The following is a 24,753-nucleotide window of genomic DNA, read 5'->3' on the forward strand; positions in this document are numbered from 1 at the left end:
AATGATCAGTACCCCAATCCCACTTGGCTCACCAAATTTCGTTCTTCTAAGTTAAACCGTTCGTTGGCAGTAATAGTTTTAATTTTTAGGTTTCACTCTGTTTTCCCCTATATGGATACATGTAGTTGGGACTCTAAATCAAACACGGTTTGTGCTAGCTCTTTGAAACTTGACACAATAAAGTAGTTCCAAGTTCTATCTCTATGGTTCGTTTCCTATTGATGTAGCTGTAAGCAGAGACTGGCGCAAATCACTTTCCTGGAAAGGGGTTGCGAAGCTTCCAAAAAACTACGAATTTCCTGAAATCTCAGCACACATTTTTTCACCCAATCTTGATGGAACTTTCAGGTAATGATCAGTACCCCAATCCCACTTGGCTCACCAAATTTCGTTCTTCTAGGTTAAACTGTTCGTTGGCAGTAACAGTTTAAATTTTTAGGTTTCACTCTGTATTCCCCGATATGGATACATGTAGTTGGGACTCTAAATCAAACATTGTTTGTGCTAGCTCTTTGAAACTTGACACAATAAAGTAGTTCCAAGTTCTATATCTATGGTTTGTTTCCTATTGATGTAGCCGTAACCTGAGACTGGCACAAATCACTTTCATGGAAAGGGGTTACGAAGCTTCCAAAAAACTAGGAGTTTCCTGAAATCTCAGCACACATTTTTTCACCCAATCTTGATGACAATTGCAGGTAATGATCAGTACCCCAATCCCACTTGGCTCACCAAATTTCGTTCTTCTAGGTTAAACCGTTCGTTGGCAGTAACAGTTTTAATTTTTAGGTTTCACTCTGTTTACTCCTATAAGGATACATGTATTTGGAACTCTAAATCAAAGACGGTTTGTGCTAGCTCTTTGAAACTAGATACAATAAAGTAGTTCCAAGTACTATCTCTATGGTTTGTTTCCTATTTATGTAGCCCTAAGCAGAGACTGGCGCAAATCACTTTCATGGAAAGGGGTTGCCAAGCTTCCAAAAAACTACGAGGTTCCTGAAATCTCAGCACACATTTTTTCACCCAATCTTGATGACACGTTCAGGTAATGATCAGTACCCCAATCCCACTTGGCTCACCAAATTTCGTTCTTCTAGGTTAAACCATTCGTTGGCAGTAACAGTTTTAATTTTTAGGTTTCACTCTGTTTACTCATATAAGGATATATTTATTTGGAACTCTAAATCAAAGACGGTTTGTGCTAGCTCTTTGAAACTTGACACAATAAAGTAGTTCCAAGTTCTATCTCTATGGTTTGTTTCCTATTGATGTAGCCCTAAGCAGAAACTGGCGCAAATCACTTTCATGGAAAGGGGTTGCCAAGCTTCCAAAAAACTATGAGTTTCCTGAAATCTCAGCACACATTTTTTTCACCCAATCTTGATGACACTTTCAGGTAATGATCAGTACCCCAATCCCACTTGGCACACGAAATTTCGTTCTTCTAGGTTAAACCGTTCGTTGGCTGTAACAGTTTTAATTTTTAGGTTTCACTCTGTTTTCTCCTATATGGATACATGTTGTTGGAACTCTAAATCAAACACGGTTTGTGCTAGCTCTTTGAAACTTGACACAATAAAGTAGTTCAACATTCTATCTCTATGGTTTCTTTCCTATTGATGTAGCCCTAAGCAGAGACTGGCGCAAATCACTTTCATGGAAAGGGGTTGCCAAGCTTCCAAAAAACTGCGAGTTTCCTGAAATTTCAGCACACATTTTTTCACCCAATCTTGATGACACTTTCAAGTAAAGATCAGTACCCCAATCCCACTTGGCTCTCCAAATTTCGTTCTTCTAGGTTAAACTATTCGTTGGCAGTAACAGTTTTAATTTTTAGGTTTCACTCTGTTTTCTCCTATATGGATACATGTAGTTGGAACTCTAAATCAAAGACGGTTTGTGCTAGCTCTTTGAAAGTTGACACAATAAAGTAGTTCCAAGTTCTATCTCTATGTTTTGTTTCCTATTTGTATAGCCTTAAGCAGAGACAGGCGCAGATCACTTTCATGGAAAGGGTTGCCAAGCTTCCAAAAAACGACGAGTTTCCTGAAATCTCAGCACACATTTTTTCACCCAATCTTGATGACACTTTCAGGTAATGATCAAGACCCCAATCTCACTTGGCTCACCAAATTTCCTTCTTCTAGGTTAAACCGTTCATTGGCAGTAACAGTTAAATTTTTAGGTTTCACTGTTTTCTCTTATATGGATACATGTAGTTGGAACTCAAAATCAAACCCGGTTTGTGCTAGCTCTTTGAAACTTGACACAATAAAGTAGTTCCAAGTTCTATCTCTATGGTTTGTTTCCTATTGAGTAGTCCTAAGCAGAAACTGGTGCAAATCACTTTCATGGAAAGGGGTTGCCAAGCTTCCAAAAAACTATGAGTTTCCTGAAATCTCAGCACACATTTTTTCACCCAATCTTGATGACACTTTCAGGTAATGATCAGTACCCCAATCCCACTTGGCTCACCAAATTTCGTTCTTCTAGGTTAAACCGTTCGTTGGCAGTAATAGTTTTAATTTTTAGGTTTCACTCTGTTTTCCCCTATATGGATACATGTAGTTGGGACTCTAAATAAAACACGGTTTGTGCTAGCTCTTTGAAACTTGACACAATAAAGTAGTTCCAAGTTCTATCTCTATGGTTTGTTTCCTATTGATGTAGCCGTAAGCAGAGACTGGCGCAAATCACTTTCATGGAAAGGGGTTGCAAAGCTTCCAAAAAACGAGGAGTTTCCTGAAATCTCAGCACACATTTTTTCAACCAATCTTGATGACACTTGCAGGTAATGATCAGTACCCCAATACCACTTGGCTAACCAAATTTCGTTCTTCTAGGTTAAACCGTTCGTTGGCAGTAACAGTTTTAATTTTTAGGTTTCACTGTTTTCTCCTATATGGATACATGTAGTTGGAACTCAAAATCAAACACGGTTTGTGCTAGCTCTTTGAAACGTGACACAATAAAGTAGTTCCAAGTTCTATCTCTATGGTTTGTTTCCTATTGATGTAGCCCTAAGCAGAAACTGGCGCAAATCACTTTAATGGAAAGGGGTTGCCAAGCTTCCAAAAAACTAGGAGTTTCCTGAAATCTCAGCACACCTTTTTTCACATAATCTTGATGACACTTTCAGGTAATGATCAGTACCCCAATATCACTTGGCTCACCAAATTTCGTTCTAGTTTAAACCGTTCGTTGGCAGTAATAGTTTTAATTTTTTGGTTTCACTCTGTTTTCCCCTATATGGATACATGTAGTTGGGACTCTAAATCAAACACGGTTTGTGCTAGCTCTTTGAAACTTGACACAATAAAGTAGTTCCAAGTTCTATCTCTATGGTTTGTTTCCTATTGATGTAGCCGTAAGCAGAGACTGGCGCAAATCACTTTCATGGAAAGGGGTTGCTAAGCTTCCTAAAAACTACGAGTTTCCTGAAATCTCAGCACACATTTTTTCACCCAATCTTGATGACACGTTCAGGTAATGATCAGTACCCCAATCCCACTTGGATCACCAAATTTCGTTCTTCTAGGTTAAACCGTTCATTGGCAGTACCAGTTTTAATTTTTAGGTTTCACTCTGTTTACTCCTATAAGGATACATTTATTTGGAACTCTAATTCAAAGACGGTTTGTGCTAGCTCTTTGAAACTTGACACAATAAAGTAGTTCCAAGTTCTATCTCTATGGTTTGTTTCCTATTGCTGTAGTCCTAAGCAGAGACTGGCGCAAATCCCTTTCATGGAAAGGGGTTGCAAAGCTTCCAAAAAACTACGAGTTTCCTGAAATCTCAGCACACATTTTTTCACCCAATCTTGATGACACGTTCATGTAATGATCAGTACCCCAATCTCACTTGGCTCACCAAATTTCGTTCTTCTAGGTTAAACCGTTCGTTGGCAGTAATAGTTTTAATTTTTAGGTTTCACTCTGTTTTCCCCTATATGGATACATGTAGTTGGGACTCTAAATCAAACACGGTTTGTGCTAGCTCTTTGAAACTTGACACAATAAAGTAGTTCCAAATTCTATCTCTATGGTTTGTTTCCTATTGATGTAGCCCTAAGCAGAGACTGGCGCAAATCACTTTCATGGAAAGGGGTTGCGAAGCTTCCAAAAAACTACGAGTTTCCTGAAATCTCAGCACACATTTTTTCACCCAATCTTGATGACACTTGCAGATAATGATCAGTACCCCAATCCCACTTGGCTCACCAAATTTCGTTCTTCTAATTTAAACCGTTCGTTGGCAGTAACAGTTTTTATTTTTAGGTTTCACTCTGTTTACTCCTATAAGGATACATGTAGTCGGAACTCTAAATCAAACACGGTTTGTGCTAGCTCTTTGAAACTTGACACAATAAAATAGTTCCAAGTTCTATCTCTATGGTTTGTTTCCTATTTATGTAGCCCTAAGCAGAGACTGGCGCAAATCACTTTCATGGAAAGGGGTTGCCAAGCTTCCAAAAAACTACGAGGTTCCTGAAATCTCAGCACACATTTTTTCACCCAATCTTGATGACACGTTCAGGTAATGATCAGTACCCCAATCCCACTTGGCTCACCAAATTTCGTTCTTCTAGGTTAAACCATTCGTTGGCAGTAACAGTTTTAATTTTTAGGTTTCACTCTGTTTACTCATATAAGGATATATTTATTTGGAACTCTAAATCAAAGACGGTTTGTGCTAGCTCTTTGAAACTTGACACAATAAAGTAGTTCCAAGTTCTATCTCTATGGTTTGTTTCCTATTGATGTAGCCCTAAGCAGAAACTGGCGCAAATCACTTTCATGGAAAGGGGTTGCCAAGCTTCCAAAAAACTATGAGTTTCCTGAAATCTCAGCACACATTTTTTTCACCCAATCTTGATGACACTTTCAGGTAATGATCAGTACCCCAATCCCACTTGGCACACGAAATTTCGTTCTTCTAGGTTAAACCGTTCGTTGGCTGTAACAGTTTTAATTTTTAGGTTTCACTCTGTTTTCTCCTATATGGATACATGTTGTTGGAACTCTAAATCAAACACGGTTTGTGCTAGCTCTTTGAAACTTGACACAATAAAGTAGTTCAACATTCTATCTCTATGGTTTCTTTCCTATTGATGTAGCCCTAAGCAGAGACTGGCGCAAATCACTTTCATGGAAAGGGGTTGCCAAGCTTCCAAAAAACTGCGAGTTTCCTGAAATTTCAGCACACATTTTTTCACCCAATCTTGATGACACTTTCAAGTAAAGATCAGTACCCCAATCCCACTTGGCTCTCCAAATTTCGTTCTTCTAGGTTAAACTATTCGTTGGCAGTAACAGTTTTAATTTTTAGGTTTCACTCTGTTTTCTCCTATATGGATACATGTAGTTGGAACTCTAAATCAAAGACGGTTTGTGCTAGCTCTTTGAAAGTTGACACAATAAAGTAGTTCCAAGTTCTATCTCTATGTTTTGTTTCCTATTTGTATAGCCTTAAGCAGAGACAGGCGCAGATCACTTTCATGGAAAGGGTTGCCAAGCTTCCAAAAAACGACGAGTTTCCTGAAATCTCAGCACACATTTTTTCACCCAATCTTGATGACACTTTCAGGTAATGATCAAGACCCCAATCTCACTTGGCTCACCAAATTTCCTTCTTCTAGGTTAAACCGTTCATTGGCAGTAACAGTTAAATTTTTAGGTTTCACTGTTTTCTCTTATATGGATACATGTAGTTGGAACTCAAAATCAAACCCGGTTTGTGCTAGCTCTTTGAAACTTGACACAATAAAGTAGTTCCAAGTTCTATCTCTATGGTTTGTTTCCTATTGAGTAGTCCTAAGCAGAAACTGGTGCAAATCACTTTCATGGAAAGGGGTTGCCAAGCTTCCAAAAAACTATGAGTTTCCTGAAATCTCAGCACACATTTTTTCACCCAATCTTGATGACACTTTCAGGTAATGATCAGTACCCCAATCCCACTTGGCTCACCAAATTTCGTTCTTCTAGGTTAAACCGTTCGTTGGCAGTAATAGTTTTAATTTTTAGGTTTCACTCTGTTTTCCCCTATATGGATACATGTAGTTGGGACTCTAAATAAAACACGGTTTGTGCTAGCTCTTTGAAACTTGACACAATAAAGTAGTTCCAAGTTCTATCTCTATGGTTCGTTTCCTATTGATGTAGCCGTAAGCAGAGACTGGCGCAAATCACTTTCATGGAAAGGGGTTGCAAAGCTTCCAAAAAACGAGGAGTTTCCTGAAATCTCAGCACACATTTTTTCAACCAATCTTGATGACACTTGCAGGTAATGATCAGTACCCCAATACCACTTGGCTAACCAAATTTCGTTCTTCTAGGTTAAACCGTTCGTTGGCAGTAACAGTTTTAATTTTTAGGTTTCACTGTTTTCTCCTATATGGATACATGTAGTTGGAACTCAAAATCAAACACGGTTTGTGCTAGCTCTTTGAAACGTGACACAATAAAGTAGTTCCAAGTTCTATCTCTATGGTTTGTTTCCTATTGATGTAGCCCTAAGCAGAAACTGGCGCAAATCACTTTAATGGAAAGGGGTTGCCAAGCTTCCAAAAAACTAGGAGTTTCCTGAAATCTCAGCACACCTTTTTTCACATAATCTTGATGACACTTTCAGGTAATGATCAGTACCCCAATATCACTTGGCTCACCAAATTTCGTTCTAGGTTAAACCGTTCGTTGGCAGTAATAGTTTTAATTTTTTGGTTTCACTCTGTTTTCCCCTATATGGATACATGTAGTTGGGACTCTAAATCAAACACGGTTTGTGCTAGCTCTTTGAAACTTGACACAATAAAGTAGTTCCAAGTTCTATCTCTATGGTTTGTTTCCTATTGATGTAGTCGTAAGCAGAGACTGGCGCAAATCACTTTCATGGAAAGGGGTTGCTAAGCTTCCTAAAAACTACGAGTTTCCTGAAATCTCAGCACACATTTTTTCACCCAATCTTGATGACACGTTCAGGTAATGATCAGTACCCCAATCCCACTTGGATCACCAAATTTCGTTCTTCTAGGTTAAACCGTTCATTGGCAGTACCAGTTTTAATTTTTAGGTTTCACTCTGTTTACTCCTATAAGGATACATTTATTTGGAACTCTAATTCAAAGACGGTTTGTGCTAGCTCTTTGAAACTTGACACAATAAAGTAGTTCCAAGTTCTATCTCTATGGTTTGTTTCCTATTGCTGTAGTCCTAAGCAGAGACTGGCGCAAATCCCTTTCATGGAAAGGGGTTGCAAAGCTTCCAAAAAACTACGAGTTTCCTGAAATCTCAGCACACATTTTTTCACCCAATCTTGATGACACGTTCATGTAATGATCAGTACCCCAATCTCACTTGGCTCACCAAATTTCGTTCTTCTAGGTTAAACCGTTCGTTGGCAGTAATAGTTTTAATTTTTAGGTTTCACTCTGTTTTCCCCTATATGGATACATGTAGTTGGGACTCTAAATCAAACACGGTTTGTGCTAGCTCTTTGAAACTTGACACAATAAAGTAGTTCCAAATTCTATCTCTATGGTTTGTTTCCTATTGATGTAGCCCTAAGCAGAGACTGGCGCAAATCACTTTCATGGAAAGGGGTTGCGAAGCTTCCAAAAAACTACGAGTTTCCTGAAATCTCAGCACACATTTTTTCACCCAATCTTGATGACACTTGCAGATAATGATCAGTACCCCAATCCCACTTGGCTCACCAAATTTCGTTCTTCTAATTTAAACCGTTCGTTGGCAGTAACAGTTTTTATTTTTAGGTTTCACTCTGTTTACTCCTATAAGGATACATGTAGTCGGAACTCTAAATCAAACACGGTTTGTGCTAGCTCTTTGAAACTTGACACAATAAAATAGTTCCAAGTTCTATCTCCATGTTTTTTTTCCTATTGATGTAGCCCTAAGCAGAGACTGTTGCAAATCACTTTCATGGAAAGGGGTTGCCAAGCTTCCAAAAAACTACGAGTTTCCTGAAATCTCAGCACACATTTTTTCACCCAATCTTGATGGAACTTTCAGGTAATGATCAGTACCCCAATCCCACTTGGCTCAACAAATTTCGTTCTTCTAGGTTAAACCGTTCGTTGGCAGTTACAGTTTTAATTTTTAGGTTTCAATCTGTTTTCTCCTCTATGGATACATGTAGTTGGAACTCTAAATCAAACACGGTGTGTGCTAGCTCTTTGAAACTTGACACAATAAAGAAGTTCCACGTTCTATCTCTATGGTTTGTTTCCTATTGATGTAGTTTTAAGCAGAGACTGGCGCAAATCACTTTCATGGAAAGGGGTTACCAAGCACCCAAAAAACTACGAGTTTCCTGAAATCTCAGCACACATTTTTTCACCCAATCTTGATGACACTTTCAGGTAATGATCAGTACCCCAATCCCACTTGGCTCACCAAATTTCGTTCTTCTAGGTTAAACCGTTCGTTGGCAGTAACAGTTTTAATTTTTCGGTTTCACTGTTTTCTCCTATATGGATACATGTTGTTGGAACTCAAAATCAAACACGGTTTCTGCTAGCTCTTTGAAACTTGACACAATAAAGTAATTCCAAGTTCTATCTCTATGATTTGTTTCCTATTGATGTAGCCCTAAGCAGAAACTGGCACAAATCACTTTCATGGAACGGGGTTGCCAAGCTTCCAAAAACTACGAGTTTCCTGATATCTCAGCACACATTTTTTCACCCAATCTTGATGACACTTTCAGGTAATGATCAGTACCCCAATCCCACTTGGCTCACCAAATTTCGTTCTTCTAGGTTAAACTATTCGTTGGCAGTAACAGTTTTAAATTTTAGGTTTCACTCTGTTTTCTCCTATATGGATACATGTAGTTGGAACTCTAAATCAAAGACGGTTTGTGCTAGCTCTTTGAAACTTGACACAATAAAGTAGTTCCAAGTTCTATCTCTATGTTTTGTTTCCTATAGGTGTAGCCTTAAGCAGAGACAGGCGCAGATCACTTTCATGGAAAGGGGTTGCCAAGCTTCCAAAAAATTACGAGTTTCCTGAAATCTCAGCACACATTTCTTCCCCCAATCTTGATGACTCCTTCAGGTAATGATCAGTACCCCAATCCCACTTGGCTCACCAAATTTCGTTCTTCTAGGTTAAACCGTTCGTTGGCAGTAATAGTTTTAATTTTTACGTTTCACTCTGTTTTTTCCCATATGGATACATGTAGTTGGGACTCTAAATCAAACATTGTTTGTGCTAGCTCTTTGAAACTTGACACAATAAAGTAGTTCCAAGTTCTCTCTCTATGGTTTGTTTCCTATTGATGTAGCCATAAGCTGATACTGGCGCAAATCACTTTCATGGAAAGGGGTTGCGAAGCTTCCAAAAAACTAGGAGTTTCCAGAAATCTCAGCACACATTTTTTCACCCAATCTTGATGACACTTGCAGGTAATGATCAGTTCCCCAATCCCACTTGGCTCACCAAATTTCGTTCTTCTAGGTTAAACCGTTCGTTGGCAGTAACAGTTTTAATTTTTAGGTTTCACTCTGTTTACTCCTATAAGGATACATGTAGTTGGAACTCTAAATCAAAGACGGTTTGTGCTAGCTCTTTGAAACTTGACACAATAAGGAAGGTCCACGTTCTATCTTTATGGTTTGTTTCCTATTGATGTAGCTGTAAGCAGAGACTGGCGCAAATCACTTTCATGGAAAGGGGTTACCAAGCTTCCAAAAAACTACGATTTTCCTGCAATCTCAGCACACATTTTTTCACCCAATCTTGATGACACGTTCAGGTAATGATCAGTACCCCAATCACACTGGGCTCACCAAATTTCGTTCTTCTAGGTTAAACCATTCGTTGGCAGTAACAGTTTTAATTTTTAGGTTTCACTGTTTTCTCCTATATGGATACATGTATTTGGAACTCTAAATCAAACACGGTTTGTGCTAGCTCTTTGAAACTTGACACAATAAATAGTTCCAACTACTATCTTTATTGTTTGTTTCCTATTGGTGTAGCCCTAAGCAGAGACAGGCGCAGATCACTTTCATGGAAAGGGGTTGCCAAGCTTCCAAAAAACTACGAGTTTCCTGAAATCTCAGCACACATTTTTTCACCCAATCTTGATGACACATTCAGGTAATGATCAGTACCCCAATATCACTTGGCTCACCAAATTTCGTTCTAGGTTAAACCGTTCGTTGGCAGTAACAGTTTTAATTTTAGTTTTCACTCTGTTTTCCCCTATATGGATACATGTAGTTGGGACTCTAAATCAAACACGGTTTGTGCTAGCTCTTTGAAACTTGACACAATAAAGTAGTTCCACGTTCTTTCCCTATGTTTTGTTTCCTATTGATGTAGCTCTAAGCAGAGACTGGCGCATATCACTTTCATGGAAAGGGGTTGCCATGCTTCCAAAAAACGACAAGTTTCCTGAAATCTCAGCACACATTTTTTCACCCAATTTTGATGACACTTTCAGGTAATGAACAGTACCCCAATATCACTTGGCTCACCAAATTTCGTTCTAGGTTAAACCGTTCGTTGGCAGGAATAGTTTTAATTTTTAGGTTTCACTCTGTTTTCCCCTATATGGATAAATGTAGTTGGGACTCTAAATCAAACACGGTTTGTGCTAGCTCTTTGAAACTAGACACAATAAAGTAGTTCCAAGTTCTATCTCTATGGTTTGTTTCCTATTGATGCAGCCGTAAGCAGAGACTGGCGCAAATCACTTTCATGGAAAGGGGTTGCGAAGCTTCCAAAAAAATACGACTTTCCTGAAATCTCAGCACACATTTTTTCACCCAATCTTGATGACACTTTCAGGTAATGAGCAGTACCCCAATCCCACTTGGCTCACCAAATTTCGTTCTTCTAGGTTAAACCGTTCGTTGGCAGTAACAGTTTAAATTTTTAGGTTTCACTCTGTTTTCCCCGATATGGATACATGTAGTTGGGACTCTAAATCAAACATTGTTTGTGCTAGCTCTTTGAAACTTGACCCAATAAAGTAGTTCCAAGTTCTATATCTATGGTTTGTTTCCTATTGATGTAGCCGTAACCAGAGACTGGCGCAAATCACTTTCATGGAAAGGGGTTGCGAAGCTTCCAAAAAACTATGAGTTTCCTGAAATCTCAGCACACATTTTTTCACCCAATCTTGATGACAATTGCAGGTAATGATCAGTACCCCAATCCCACTTGGCTCACCAAATTTCGTTCTTCTAGGTTAAACCGTTCGTTGGCAGTAACAGTTTTAATTTTTAGGTTTCACCCTGTTTACTCCTATAAGGATACATGTAGTTGGAACTCTAAATCAAAGACGGTTTGTGCTAGCTCTTTGAAACTTGACACAATAAAGTAGTTCCAAGTTCTATCTCTATGGTTCGTTTCCTATTGATGTAGCCCTAAGCAGAGACTGGCGCAAATCACTTTCATGGAAAGGGGTTGCCAAGCTTCCAAAAAAGTACGAGGTTCGTGAAATCTCAGCACACATTTTTTCACCCAATCTTGATGACACGTTCAGGTAATGATCAGTACCCCAATCCCACTTGGCTCACCAAATTTCGTTCTTCTAGGTTAAACCATTCGTTGGCAGTAACAGTTTTAATTTTTAGGTTTCACTCTGTTTACTACTATAAGGATACATGTAGTCGGAACTCTAAATCAAACACGGTTTGTGCTAGCTCTTTGAAACTTGACACAATAAAGTAGTTCCAAGTTCTATCTCTATGGTTTGTTTCCTATTGATGTAGCCCTAAGCAGAGACTGGCGCAAATCACTTTCATGGAAAGGGGTTACCAAGCTTCCAAAAAACTAAGACTTTCCTGAAATCTCAGCACACATTTTTTTCACCCAATCTTGATGGAACTTTCAGGTAATGATCAGTACCCCAATCCCACCTGGCTCACCAAATTTCGTTCTTCTAGGTTAAACCGTTCGTTGGCAGTAACAGTTTAAATTTTTAGGTTTCACTCTGTTTTCCCCGATATGGATACATGTAGTTGGGACTCTAAATCAAACATTGTTTGTGCTAGCTCTTTGAAACTTGACCCAATAAAGTAGTTCCAAGTTCTATATCTATGGTTTGTTTCCTATTGATGTAGCCGTAACCAGAGACTGGCGCAAATCACTTTCATGGAAAGGGGTTGCAAAGCTTCCAAAAAACTATGAGTTTCCTGAAATCTCAGCACACATTTTTTCACCCAATCTTGATGACAATTGCAGGTAATGATCAGTACCCCAATCCCACTTGGCTCACCAAATTTCGTTCTTCTAGGTTAAACCGTTCGTTGGCAGTAACAGTTTTAATTTTTAGGTTTCACCCTGTTTACTCCTATAAGGATACATGTAGTTGGAACTCTAAATCAAAGACGGTTTCTGCTAGCTCTTTGAAACTTGACACAATAAAGTAGTTCCAAGTTCTATCTCTATGGTTTGTTTCCTATTGATGTAGCCCTAAGCAGAGACTGGCGCAAATCACTTTCATGGAAAGGGGTTACCAAGCTTCCAAAAAACTAAGACTTTCCTGAAATCTCAGCACACATTTTTTTCACCCAATCTTGATGGAACTTTCAGGTAATGATCAGTACCCCAATCCCACTTGGCTCACCAAATTTCGTTCTTCTAGGTTAAACCGTTCGTTGGCAGTAACAGTTTTAATTTTTCGGTTTCACTGTTTTCTCCTATATGGATACATGTTGTTGGAACTCAAAATCAAACACGGTTTCTGCTAGCTCTTTGAAACTTGACACAATAAAGTAGTTCCAAGTTCTATCTCTATGGTTCGTTTCCTATTGATGTAGCCCTAAGCAGAGACTGGCGCAAATCACTTTCATGGAAAGGGGTTGCCAAGCTTCCAAAAAAGTACGAGGTTCGTGAAATCTCAGCACACATTTTTTCACCCAATCTTGATGACACGTTCAGGTAATGATCAGTACCCCAATCCCACTTGGCTCACCAAATTTCGTTCTTCTAGGTTAAACCATTCGTTGGCAGTAACAGTTTTAATTTTTAGGTTTCACTCAGTTTACTCATATAAGGATACATTTATTTGGAACCCTAAATCAAAGACGGTTTGTGCTAGCTCTTTGAAACTTGACACAATAATGTAGTTCCAAGTTCTATCTCTATGGTTTGTTTCCTATTGGTGTAGCCCTAAGCAGAAACTGGCGCAAATCACTTTCATGGAAAGGGGTTACCAAGCTTCCAAAAAACTATGAGTTTCCTGAAATCTCAGCACACATTTTTTTCACCCAATCTTGATGACACTTTCAGGTAATGATCAGTACCCCAATACCACATGGCACACCAAATTTCGTTCTTCTAGGTTAAACCGTTCGTTGGCTGTAACAGTTTTAATTTTTAGGTTTCACTCTGTTTTCTCCTATATGGATACATGTTGTTGGGACTCTAAATCAAACACGGTTTGTGCTAGCTCTTTGAAACTTGACACAATAAAGTAGTTCAACATTCTATCTCTATGGTTTCTTTCCTATTGTTGTAGCCCTAAGCAGAGACTGGCGCAAATCACTTTCATGGAAAGGGGTTGCCAAGCTTCCAAAAAACTGCGAGTTTCCTGAAATTTCAGCACACATTTTTTCAGCCAATCTTGATGACACTTTCAGGTAAAGATCAGTACCCCAATCCCACTTGGCTCACCAAATTTCGTTCTTCTAGGTTAAACTATTCGTAGGCAGTAACAGTTTTAATTTTTAGGTTTCACTCTGTTTTCTCCTATATGGATACATGTAGTTGGAACTCTAAATCAAAGACGGTTTGTGCTAGCTCTTTGAAAGTTGACACAATAAAGTAGTTCCAAGTTCTATCTCTATGTATTGTTTCCAATTTGTGTAGCCTTAAGCAGAAACAGGCGCAGATCACTTTCATGGAAAGGGGTTACCAAGCTTCCAAAAAACGACGAGTTTCCTGAAATCTCAGCACACATTTTTTCACCCAATCTTGATGACACTTTCAGGTAATGATCAGGACCCCAATCCCACTTGGCTCACCAAATTTCGTTCTTTTAGGTTAAACCGTTCGTTGGCAGTAACAGTTTTAATTTTTAGGTTTCACTGTTTTCTCCTATATGGATACATGTAGTTGGAACTCAAAATCAAACCCGGTTTATGCTAGCTCTTTGAAACTTGACACAATAAAGTAGTTCCAAGTTCTATCTCTATGGTTTTTTTCCTATTGAGTAGCCCTAAGCAGAAACTGGTGCAAATCACTTTCATGGAAAGGGGTTGCCAAGCTTCCAAAAAACTACGAGTTTCCTGAAATCTCAGCACACATTTTTTCACCCAATCTTGATGACACTTTCAGGTAATGATCAGTACCCCAATCCCACTTGGCTCACCAAATTTCGTTCTTCTAAGTTAAACCGTTCGTTGGCAGTAATAGTTTTAATTTTTAGGTTTCACTCTGTTTTCCCCTATATGGATACATGTAGTTGGGACTCTAAATCAAACACGGTTTGTGCTAGCTCTTTGAAACTTGACACAATAAAGTAGTTCCAAGTTCTATCTCTATGGTTCGTTTCCTATTGATGTAGCTGTAAGCAGAGACTGGCGCAAATCACTTTCCTGGAAAGGGGTTGCGAAGCTTCCAAAAAACTACGAATTTCCTGAAATCTCAGCACACATTTTTTCACCCAATCTTGATGGAACTTTCAGGTAATGATCAGTACCCCAATCCCACTTGGCTCACCAAATTTCGTTCTTCTAGGTTAAACTGTTCGTTGGCAGTAACAGTTTAAATTTTTAGGTTTCACTCTGTATTCCCCGATATGGATACATGTAGTTGGGACTCTAAATCAAACATTGTTTGTGCTAGCTCTTTGAAACTTGACACAATAAAGTAGTTCCAAGTTCTATATCTATGGTTTGTTTCCTATTGATGTAGCCGTAACCTGAGACTGGCACAAATCACTTTCATGGAAAGGGGTTACGAAGCTTCCAAAAAACTAGGAGTTTCCTGAAATCTCAGCACACATTTTTTCACCCAATCTTGATGACAATTGCAGGTAATGATCAGTACCCCAATCCCACTTGGCTCACCAAATTTCATTCTTCTAGGTTAAACCGTTCGTTGGCAGTAACAGTTTTAATTTTTAGGTTTCACTCTGTTTACTCCTATAAGGATACATGTATTTGGAACTCTAAATCAAAGACGGTTTGTGCTAGCTCTTTGAAACTAGATACAATAAAGTAGTTCCAAGTACTATCTCTATGGTTTGTTTCCTATTTATGTAGCCCTAAGCAGAGACTGGCGCAAATCACTTTCATGGAAAGGGGTTGCCAAGCTTCCAAAAAACTACGAGGTTCCTGAAATCTCAGCACACATTTTTTCACCCAATCTTGATGACACGTTCAGGTAATGATCAGTACCCCAATCCCACTTGGCTCACCAAATTTCGTTCTTCTAGGTTAAACCATTCGTTGGCAGTAACAGTTTTAATTTTTAGGTTTCACTCTGTTTACTCATATAAGGATATATTTATTTGGAACTCTAAATCAAAGACGGTTTGTGCTAGCTCTTTGAAACTTGACACAATAAAGTAGTTCCAAGTTCTATCTCTATGGTTTGTTTCCTATTGATGTAGCCCTAAGCAGAAACTGGCGCAAATCACTTTCATGGAAAGGGGTTGCCAAGCTTCCAAAAAACTATGAGTTTCCTGAAATCTCAGCACACATTTTTTTCACCCAATCTTGATGACACTTTCAGGTAATGATCAGTACCCCAATCCCACTTGGCACACGAAATTTCGTTCTTCTAGGTTAAACCGTTCGTTGGCTGTAACAGTTTTAATTTTTAGGTTTCACTCTGTTTTCTCCTATATGGATACATGTTGTTGGAACTCTAAATCAAACACGGTTTGTGCTAGCTCTTTGAAACTTGACACAATAAAGTAGTTCAACATTCTATCTCTATGGTTTCTTTCCTATTGATGTAGCCCTAAGCAGAGACTGGCGCAAATCACTTTCATGGAAAGGGGTTGCCAAGCTTCCAAAAAACTGCGAGTTTCCTGAAATTTCAGCACACATTTTTTCACCCAATCTTGATGACACTTTCAAGTAAAGATCAGTACCCCAATCCCACTTGGCTCTCCAAATTTCGTTCTTCTAGGTTAAACTATTCGTTGGCAGTAACAGTTTTAATTTTTAGGTTTCACTCTGTTTTCTCCTATATGGATACATGTAGTTGGAACTCTAAATCAAAGACGGTTTGTGCTAGCTCTTTGAAAGTTGACACAATAAAGTAGTTCCAAGTTCTATCTCTATGTTTTGTTTCCTATTTGTATAGCCTTAAGCAGAGACAGGCGCAGATCACTTTCATGGAAAGGGTTGCCAAGCTTCCAAAAAACGACGAGTTTCCTGAAATCTCAGCACACATTTTTTCACCCAATCTTGATGACACTTTCAGGTAATGATCAAGACCCCAATCTCACTTGGCTCACCAAATTTCCTTCTTCTAGGTTAAACCGTTCATTGGCAGTAACAGTTAAATTTTTAGGTTTCACTGTTTTCTCTTATATGGATACATGTAGTTGGAACTCAAAATCAAACCCGGTTTGTGCTAGCTCTTTGAAACTTGACACAATAAAGTAGTTCCAAGTTCTATCTCTATGGTTTGTTTCCTATTGAGTAGTCCTAAGCAGAAACTGGTGCAAATCACTTTCATGGAAAGGGGTTGCCAAGCTTCCAAAAAACTATGAGTTTCCTGAAATCTCAGCACACATTTTTTCACCCAATCTTGATGACACTTTCAGGTAATGATCAGTACCCCAATCCCACTTGGCTCACCAAATTTTGTTCTTCTAGGTTAAACCGTTCGTTGGCAGTAATAGTTTTAATTTTTAGGTTTCACTCTGTTTTCCCCTATATGGATACATGTAGTTGGGACTCTAAATAAAACACGGTTTGTGCTAGCTCTTTGAAACTTGACACAATAAAGTAGTTCCAAGTTCTATCTCTATGGTTCGTTTCCTATTGATGTAGCCGTAAGCAGAGACTGGCGCAAATCACTTTCATGGAAAGGGGTTGCAAAGCTTCCAAAAAACGAGGAGTTTCCTGAAATCTCAGCACACATTTTTTCAACCAATCTTGATGACACTTGCAGGTAATGATCAGTACCCCAATACCACTTGGCTAACCAAATTTCGTTCTTCTAGGTTAAACCGTTCGTTGGCAGTAACAGTTTTAATTTTTAGGTTTCACTGTTTTCTCCTATATGGATACATGTAGTTGGAACTCAAAATCAAACACGGTTTGTGCTAGCTCTTTGAAACGTGACACAATAAAGTAGTTCCAAGTTCTATCTCTATGGTTTGTTTCCTATTGATGTAGCCCTAAGCAGAAACTGGCGCAAATCACTTTAATGGAAAGGGGTTGCCAAGCTTCCAAAAAACTAGGAGTTTCCTGAAATCTCAGCACACCTTTTTTCACATAATCTTGATGACACTTTCAGGTAATGATCAGTACCCCAATATCACTTGGCTCACCAAATTTCGTTCTAGTTTAAACCGTTCGTTGGCAGTAATAGTTTTAATTTTTTGGTTTCACTCTGTTTTCCCCTATATGGATACATGTAGTTGGGACTCTAAATCAAACACGGTTTGTGCTAGCTCTTTGAAACTTGACACAATAAAGTAGTTCCAAGTTCTATCTCTATGGTTTGTTTCCTATTGATGTAGCCGTAAGCAGAGACTGGCGCAAATCACTTTCATGGAAAGGGGTTGCTAAGCTTCCTAAAAACTACGAGTTTCCTGAAATCTCAGCACACATTTTTTCACCCAATCTTGATGACACGTTCAGGTAATGATCAGTACCCCAATCCCACTTGGATCACCAAATTTCGTTCTTCTAGGTTAAACCGTTCATTGGCAGTACCAGTTTTAATTTTTAGGTTTCACTCTGTTTACTCCTATAAGGATACATTTATTTGGAACTCTAATTCAAAGACGGTTTGTGCTAGCTCTTTGAAACTTGACACAATAAAGTAGTTCCAAGTTCTATCTCTATGGTTTGTTTCCTATTGCTGTAGTCCTAAGCAGAGACTGGCGCAAATCCCTTTGATGGAAAGGGGTTGCAAAGCTTCCAAAAAACTACGAGTTTCCTGAAATCTCAGCACACATTTTTTCACCCAATCTTGATGACACGTTCATGTAATGATCAGTACCCCAATCTCACTTGGCTCACCAAATTTCGTTCTTCTAGGTTAAACCGTTCGTTGGCAGTAATAGTTTTAATTTTTAGGTTTCACTCTGTTTTCCCCTATATGGATACATGTAGTTGGGACTCTAAATCAAACACGGTTTGTGCTAGCTCTTTGAAACTTGACACAATAAAGTAGTTCCAAATTCTATCTCTATGGTTTGTTTCCTATTGATGTAGCCCTAAGCAGAGACTGGCGCAAATCACTTTCATGGAAAGGGGTTGCGAAGCTTCCAAAAAACTACGAGTTTCCTGAAATCTCAGCACACATTTTTTCACCCAATCTTGATGACACTTGCAGATAATGATCAGTACCCCAATCCCACTTGGCTCACCAAATTTCGTTCTTCTAATTTAAACCGTTCGTTGGCAGTAACAGTTTTTATTTTTAGGTTTCACTCTGTTTACTCCTATAAGGATACATGTAGTCGGAACTCTAAATCAAACACGGTTTGTGCTAGCTCTTTGAAACTTGACACAATAAAATAGTTCCAAGTTCTATCTCTATGGTTTGTTTCCTATTTATGTAGCCCTAAGCAGAGACTGGCGCAAATCACTTTCATGGAAAGGGGTTGCCAAGCTTCCAAAAAACTACGAGGTTCCTGAAATCTCAGCACACATTTTTTCACCCAATCTTGATGACACGTTCAGGTAATGATCAGTACCCCAATCCCACTTGGCTCACCAAATTTCGTTCTTCTAGGTTAAACCATTCGTTGGCAGTAACAGTTTTAATTTTTAGGTTTCACTCTGTTTACTCATATAAGGATATATTTATTTGGAACTCTAAATCAAAGACGGTTTGTGCTAGCTCTTTGAAACTTGACACAATAAAGAAGTTCCACGTTCTATCTCTATGGTTTGTTTCCTATTGATGTAGTTTTAAGCAGAGACTGGCGCAAATCACTTTCATGGAAAGGGGTTACCAAGCACCCAAAAAACTACGAGTTTCCTGAAATCTCAGCACACATTTTTTCACCCAATCTTGATGACACTTTCAGGTAATGATCAGTACCCCAATCCCACTTGGCTCACCAAATTTCGTTCTTCTAGGTTAAACCGTTCGTTGGCAGTAACAGTTTTAATTTTTCGGTTTCACTGTTTTCTCCTATATGGATACATGTTGTTGGAACTCAAAATCAAACACGGTTTCTGCTAGCTCTTTGAAACTTGACACAATAAAGTAATTCCAAGTTCTATCTCTATGATTTGTTTCCTATTGATGTAGCCCTAAGCAGAAACTGGCACAAATCACTTTCATGGAACGGGGTTGCCAAGCTTCCAAAAACTACGAGTTTCCTGATATCTCAGCACACATTTTTTCACCCAATCTTGATGACACTTTCAGGTAATGATCAGTACCCCAATCCCACTTGGCTCACCAAATTTCGTTCTTCTAGGTTAAACTATTCGTTGGCAGTAACAGTTTTAAATTTTAGGTTTCACTCTGTTTTCTCCTATATGGATACATGTAGTTGGAACTCTAAATCAAAGACGGTTTGTGCTAGCTCTTTGAAACTTGACACAATAAAGTAGTTCCAAGTTCTATCTCTATGTTTTGTTTCCTATAGGTGTAGCCTTAAGCAGAGACAGGCGCAGATCACTTTCATGGAAAGGGGTTGCCAAGCTTCCAAAAAATTACGAGTTTCCTGAAATCTCAGCACACATTTCTTCCCCCAATCTTGATGACTCCTTCAGGTAATGATCAGTACCCCAATCCCACTTGGCTCACCAAATTTCGTTCTTCTAGGTTAAACCGTTCGTTGGCAGTAATAGTTTTAATTTTTACGTTTCACTCTGTTTTTTCCCATATGGATACATGTAGTTGGGACTCTAAATCAAACATTGTTTGTGCTAGCTCTTTGAAACTTGACACAATAAAGTAGTTCCAAGTTCTCTCTCTATGGTTTGTTTCCTATTGATGTAGCCATAAGCTGATACTGGCGCAAATCACTTTCATGGAAAGGGGTTGCGAAGCTTCCAAAAAACTAGGAGTTTCCAGAAATCTCAGCACACATTTTTTCACCCAATCTTGATGACACTTGCAGGTAATGATCAGTTCCCCAATCCCACTTGGCTCACCAAATTTCGTTCTTCTAGGTTAAACCGTTCGTTGGCAGTAACAGTTTTAATTTTTAGGTTTCACTCTGTTTACTCCTATAAGGATACATGTAGTTGGAACTCTAAATCAAAGACGGTTTGTGCTAGCTCTTTGAAACTTGACACAATAAGGAAGGTCCACGTTCTATCTTTATGGTTTGTTTCCTATTGATGTAGCTGTAAGCAGAGACTGGCGCAAATCACTTTCATGGAAAGGGGTTACCAAGCTTCCAAAAAACTACGATTTTCCTGCAATCTCAGCACACATTTTTTCACCCAATCTTGATGACACGTTCAGGTAATGATCAGTACCCCAATCACACTGGGCTCACCAAATTTCGTTCTTCTAGGTTAAACCATTCGTTGGCAGTAACAGTTTTAATTTTTAGGTTTCACTGTTTTCTCCTATATGGATACATGTATTTGGAACTCTAAATCAAACACGGTTTGTGCTAGCTCTTTGAAACTTGACACAATAAATAGTTCCAACTACTATCTTTATTGTTTGTTTCCTATTGGTGTAGCCCTAAGCAGAGACAGGCGCAGATCACTTTCATGGAAAGGGGTTGCCAAGCTTCCAAAAAACTACGAGTTTCCTGAAATCTCAGCACACATTTTTTCACCCAATCTTGATGACACATTCAGGTAATGATCAGTACCCCAATATCACTTGGCTCACCAAATTTCGTTCTAGGTTAAACCGTTCGTTGGCAGTAACAGTTTTAATTTTAGTTTTCACTCTGTTTTCCCCTATATGGATACATGTAGTTGGGACTCTAAATCAAACACGGTTTGTGCTAGCTCTTTGAAACTTGACACAATAAAGTAGTTCCACGTTCTTTCCCTATGTTTTGTTTCCTATTGATGTAGCTCTAAGCAGAGACTGGCGCATATCACTTTCATGGAAAGGGGTTGCCATGCTTCCAAAAAACGACAAGTTTCCTGAAATCTCAGCACACATTTTTTCACCCAATTTTGATGACACTTTCAGGTAATGAACAGTACCCCAATATCACTTGGCTCACCAAATTTCGTTCTAGGTTAAACCGTTCGTTGGCAGGAATAGTTTTAATTTTTAGGTTTCACTCTGTTTTCCCCTATATGGATAAATGTAGTTGGGACTCTAAATCAAACACGGTTTGTGCTAGCTCTTTGAAACTAGACACAATAAAGTAGTTCCAAGTTCTATCTCTATGGTTTGTTTCCTATTGATGCAGCCGTAAGCAGAGACTGGCGCAAATCACTTTCATGGAAAGGGGTTGCGAAGCTTCCAAAAAAATACGAGTTTCCTGAAATCTCAGCACACATTTTTTCACCCAATCTTGATGACACTTTCAGGTAATGAGCAGTACCCCAATCCCACTTGGCTCACCAAATTTCGTTCTTCTAGGTTAAACCGTTCGTTGGCAGTAACAGTTTTAATTTTTAGGTTTCACTCTGTTTACTCCTATAAGGATACATTTATTTGGAACTCTAGATCAAAGACGGTTTGTGGTAGCTCTTTGAAACTTGACACAATAAAGTAGTTCCAAGTTCTATCTCTATGGTTTGTTTCCTATTGCTGTAGTCCTAAGCAGAGGCTGGCGCAAATCACATTCATGGAAAGGGGTTACCAAGCTTCCAAAAAACTACCAGTTTCCTGAAATCTCAGCACACATTTTTTCACCCAATCTTGATGACACTTTCAGGTAATGATCAGTACCCCAATCCCACTTGGCTCACCAAAATTCGTTCTTCTAGGTTAAACCGTTTGTTGGCAGTAATAGTTTTAATTTTTAGGTTTCACTCTGTTTTCCCCTATATGGATACATGTAGTTGGGACTCTAAATCAAACACGGTTTGTGCTAGCTCTTTGAAACTTGACACAATAAAGTAGTTCCAAGTTCTATCTCTATGGTTTGTTTCCTATTGATGTAGCCATAAGCTGAGACTGGCGCAAATCACTTTCATGGAAAGGGGTAGCGAAGCTTCCAAAAAACTAGGAGTTTCCTGAAATCTCAGCACACATTTTTTCAGCCAATCTTGATGACACTTGCAGGTAATGATCAGTACCCCAATCCCACTTGGCTCACCAAATTTCGTTCTTCTAGGTTAAACCATTCCTTGGCAGTAACAGTTTTAATTTTTAGGTTTCACTCCGTTTACTCTATAAGGATACATTTATTTGGAACTCTAAATCAAAGACGGTTTGTGCTAGCTCTTTGAAACTTGACACAATAAAGTAGTTCCAAGTTCTATCTCTATGGTTTGTTTCCTATTGATGTAGTCCTAAGCAGAGACTGGCGCAAATCACTTTCATGGAAAGGGGTTACCAAGCTTCCAAAAAACTACGATTTTCCTGCAATCACAGCACACATTTTTTCACCCAATCTTGATGACACGTTCAGGTAATGATCAGTACCCCAATCACACTGGGCTCACCAAATTTCGTTCTTCTAGGTTAAACCATTCGTTGGCAGTAACAGTTTTAATTTTTAGGTTTCACTGTTTTCTCCTATATGGATACATGTATTTGGAACTCTAAATCAAACACGGTTTGTGCTAGCTCTTTGAAACTTGACACAATAAATAGTTCCAACTACTATCTTTATGGTTTGTTTCCTATTGGTGTAGCCCTAAGCAGAGACAGGCACAGATCACTTTCATGGAAAGGGGTTGCCAAGCTTCCAAAAATCTACGAGTTTCCTGAAATCACAGCACACATTTTTTCACCCAATCTTGATGACACTTTCAGGTAATGATCAGTACCCCAATATCACTTGGCTCACCAAATTTCGTTCTAGGTTAAACCGTTCGTTGGCAGTAATAGTTTTAATTTTTTGGTTTCACTCTATTTTCCCCTATATGGATACATGTATTTGGGACTCTAAATCAAACACGGTTTGTGCTAGCTCTTTGAAAATTGACACAATAAAGTAGTTCCAAGTTCTATCTCTATGGTTTGTTTCCTACTGATGTAGCCGTAAGCAGAGACTGGCGCAAATCACTTTCATGGAAAGGGGTTGCTAAGCTTCCAAAGTACTACGAGTTTCCTGAAATCTCAGCACACATTTTTTCACCCAATCTTGATGACACTTTCAGGTAATGATCAGTACCCCAATCCCACTTGGCTCACCAAATTTCGTTCTTCTAGGTTAAACCGTTCGTTGGCAGTAACAGTTTTAATTTTTAGGTTTCACTCTGTTTATTCCTATAAAGATACATTTATTTGGAACTCTAAATCAAAGACGGTTTGTGCTAGCTCTTTGAAACTTGACACAATAAAGTAGTTCCAAGTTCTATCTCTGTGGTTTGTTTCCTATTGATGTAGTCCTAAGCAGAGACTGGCGCAAATCACTTTCATGGAAAGGGGTTACCAAGCTTCCAAAAAACTACGAGTTTCCTGAAATCTCAGCACACATTTTTTCACCCAATCTTGATGACACTTTCAGGTAATGATCAGTACCCCAATCCCACTGGGCTCACCAAATTTCGTTCTTCTATGTTAAACCGTTCGTTGGCAGTAACAGTTTTAATTTTTAGGTTTCACTGTTTTCTCCTATATGGATACCTGTAGTTGTAACTCAAAATCAAACACGATTTGTGCTAGCTCTTTGAAACTTGACACAATAAAGTAGTTCCAAGTTCTATCTCTATGGTTTGATTCCTATTGATGTAGCCCTAAGCAGAAACTGGCGCAAATCACCTTCATGGAAAGGGGTTGCCAAGCTTCCAAAAAACTACGAGTTTCCTGAAATCTCAGCACACATTTTTTCACCCAATCTTGTTGGAACTTTCAGGTAATGATCAGTACCCCAATCCCACTTGGCTCACCAAATTTCGTTCTTCTAGGTTCAACCGTTCGTTGGCAGTAACAGTTTTAATTTTTAGGTTTCAATCTGTTTTCTCCTATATGGATACATGTAGTTGGAACTCTAAATCAAACACGGTTTGTGCTAGCTCTTTGAAATTGACACAGTAAAGTAGTTCCAAATTCTATCTCTATTGTTTCTTTCCTATTGATATAGCCCTAAGCAGAGACTGGCGCAAATCACTTTCATGGAAAGGGGTTGCCAGGCTTCCAAAAAACTGCGAGTTTCCTGAAATCTCAGCACACATTTTTTCACCCAATCTTGATGACACTTTCAGGTAAAGATCAGTACCCCTATCCCACTTGGCTCACCAAATTTCGTTTTTCTAGTTTAAACTATTCGTTGGCAGTAACAGTTTTAATTTTTAGGTTTCACTCTATTTTCTCCTATATGGATACATGTAGTTGGAACTCTAAATCAAAGACGGTTCGTTCTAGCTCTTTGAAACTTGACACAATAAAGTAGTTCCAAGTTTTATCTCTATGTTTTGTTTACTATTGGTGTAGCCTTAAGCAGAGACAGGCGCAGATCACTTTCATGGAAAGGGGTTGCCAAGCTTCCAAAAAACTACGAGTTTTTTGAAATCTCAGCACACAT

Source organism: Spermophilus citellus, assembly GCF_964194105.1.
Source record: "Spermophilus citellus genome assembly, chromosome: 16".
In the NCBI taxonomy this organism is placed as follows: Eukaryota; Metazoa; Chordata; class Mammalia; order Rodentia; family Sciuridae; genus Spermophilus; species Spermophilus citellus.